This window comes from Pan troglodytes, chromosome 10 (assembly GCF_028858775.2).
Source record: "Pan troglodytes isolate AG18354 chromosome 10, NHGRI_mPanTro3-v2.0_pri, whole genome shotgun sequence".
In the NCBI taxonomy this organism is placed as follows: Eukaryota; Metazoa; Chordata; class Mammalia; order Primates; family Hominidae; genus Pan; species Pan troglodytes.
In genome coordinates, this window is record NC_072408.2 from 14,475,170 (window position 1) to 14,478,223 (window position 3,054).

Sequence of the window (3,054 nt, forward strand, 5' to 3'; positions counted from 1 at the left end):
CAGGCCACTAGCCTCAAAGGTACCACAAAAGGAAAAATTAAACCAGCAAAAACAAAAGTTACCTCTGAGTCCTGTGGTTACCAACAAGATAGTTGTGTAGGGGAAGGGCAAAACCAAGTAACTATTAAAACCAGAGGGTATAATGTAAAGGAAATGTTCCATTTTGTAGATTCCATCAGCTTCTTGAGAAACCTTTACTATAAACAGATCATAACTACTTTAAGAACAGAATCTTTCATTTGAAATGCTGCAGAATGAAAAGGCATGTTTGGGTTGATGCAGGACCCACAGCTCACTATTAAACAATCACTGATGAGTATATGTGATTCAGATGCACAGGAGGTTATTCCTGAGAGAATAGCCAGCCTAGTGGACTGGATAAATGCCACTGTAAGGTCTGTTTACCCTGAAGAGGTGTATTAGTCCATTATTGCATTGCTATGAAGAACCACCTGAGACTTGGTTATTTATAAAAAAAAAGAGGTTTAATTGGTTCTGCAGGTTGTATAGGAAGCACAGCTGTGGAGGCCTCAGGAAACTTACAATCATGGTGGATGTCAGAGAGGAAAACGGGCACGACTTACATGACCAGAGTAGGAGAAGGAGTGAGGAGGAGGAAGTGAAACACACTTTTAAACAACCAGATATTTTGAGAACTCACTATCATGAGAAAAACAAGTGGCAAGTCCGTCCCCATGATCCAATCACCTCCCACCAGGCCCCTCTTCCAAACTGAGGATTATAATTCGACAAACCATATCAGAAGGAGACTTCCCAACTCTCCCTATAAATTGCCAAGTGAAGCGCCCCAGATGAAGCAGCTGATATGCTTCATATGCAAGCCATGTGGGACTGGCTTTAGGAAGACCAAGATACTCTCCCATTGACAATGCTTATGACCCAGATTATAGTAAATGCTGTGGTTAAGGGGCCCTTCTACATGGGCACCCCAGGTGACATGACTCCCACAGAATCAAAGAATTGTTTGAGAACACTCATCAAATTTTCTGTCCTCATAGGTCTTACAGATGCTAGTAAAACATTAGAGTAATTAACAAAATAAAACAAAAATGGGAAAGGCAAAAGAAAGTGAAAGGACTCATCCCAGAAGGGTGGTGTAAATCTTTAGATGGTTATTAAGAAATGAAATAAATAAAATGAAAATGGATGGAATTAAAACAAAGGTCTTTACAACACTGTCAAATGTTGAGTGGACCAAGGGAATGTCTGCTGGTCCCCAGCTTTAAAGGGTCACAAACCAGTGTTCTGCATTTGCCTCAGACTGGAGAAATTTAAGAAAAATCAAAAGGCAAAGGTTATAATGAGAAAGCTGACATTGCCTTGGGTAACGCTGAGGCAAATTAAGATAAAGATTTACAAAAGGGTCTGAGTAACTTCGCTCAACTCCCTGCTGGAAACCTAAATCCTTTTTCACCAGGAAAGGTAAAATGGTCTAGGGGTAAAGGAGACAAGTTCCTGCGACCAGAACATAAAAATGTAAAGGTGGATAGGATTATGAAACTTGAGATGTTTAAACAGACTTTATGTAAGGTAGCTGTGATATCTTTATGCAAATGTCTTATGAAAACGGGTATTGTATGTAACTGGGGGATGTTTCCCCTACGTAGTACTATAAAACTGAAGGCATGTAAATCGACCCTTTAAGAAATATTAATTGGACACACTAAATGGGAACTATTAATAGTAAGATTGCCTGAGTCCACAGAATATAGGGTAGAAGCTGGAGCACTAGTCAGGACTAGCACCTTATAATAAGCATAAAACCTCCACTTGATAGCTCTTTGTGGAGCATTTATTAGGGCTTATAGCAAAAAACGTATGAGCACATAGGACTTTGGACTGGAGAATTTCCACTTGAGGGGCATTTACTGCCTTGCTATGGAATGTTAACTAAAGCTACTCGTATGCTAATGGAAATAATGATGCCCAAAACAGTTCTATGATAAAATAAAAGTGGTTTATATAGAATCCTGCTATGTGGTGATGCAAGGAGGAGGTACTTATGAGCAGGGAGCCTCTTTTTTTTTTTTTTTTTTTTTTTCCCCCTAGGACTAACTCTATTTGAGGAGCTGCCAGATCCTCCAGTGCCTGATAGACAGCTCTCATCTGACAAGAGCGGCTTGGCTTGAGAATGGCAGTTCCAAAGTGAACAAACAACATCTTCTTTGGAAGGCTACTGTTCTGGTTAAAGAAGAGTCAAGGAAATCTTTTACTTCTGAGTTATTTATTGTTTAGCACCATTGGAGAAAGTATGTTTTTGTCAGCAAATTTACCTTTCTCTCTGAGTTCTCCAAAATTTAAAAACTATTTGTGATTTCATGAAAATATAGTTATCTGCATAAATTTAGTAAGAATCTTTTTTTAAAACAGGAAGATTGGAGACATTGGTTATTTTACCAAGGCTTGGACTAAAATAACACATTTTTAGGTAAAGTTCCAACAAAGCCAACTTGAAAATAGCCTATATGGCCAATATATTATTGCTGCACTTTATGTGAATAATCAGGCCAAGTATAATAAGCATAAAACTTATTTTAAACACAAGTTGGTCTTACTGTAATTTTCTTTAGTAGAAAGAAGGGCTAGAGAGAGAGAGAAATTGTTTCAAAGGAAAACTGTAACACCTGTTACTAGTTTCTAGCCTTGACTTTGCTTTTGAGTGCAGGTTGAATCATGAATTATTCCTTAGCTACAATAATCCCCTAAAGACAAAAGGTTATAATTTTTCTTCATGTTTTTAGTTAGCATTCTAATGGAATAGATTTCGTTGTCTGTTCTGACACACATATTCTCTTTTAATTTTCAAATTATTAATATTATTTATCTCTTGTTTTATTACTTCTTCTGAGAAAACCAGAATTGTGGTATTCTGAAGACTAGAGATTATTTGACAAAGCCTGTGAATCTCCGTCATTTGGAATTCCACTGGGCCCGATGTGTTTTTCACTGCCAGTTCCCTGCTGCTAAAGCTATACAAGCATCCTCCCTCAAAGCCCAGTGACTATCACAGAAGAGGTGGGCATGTGAGATTGT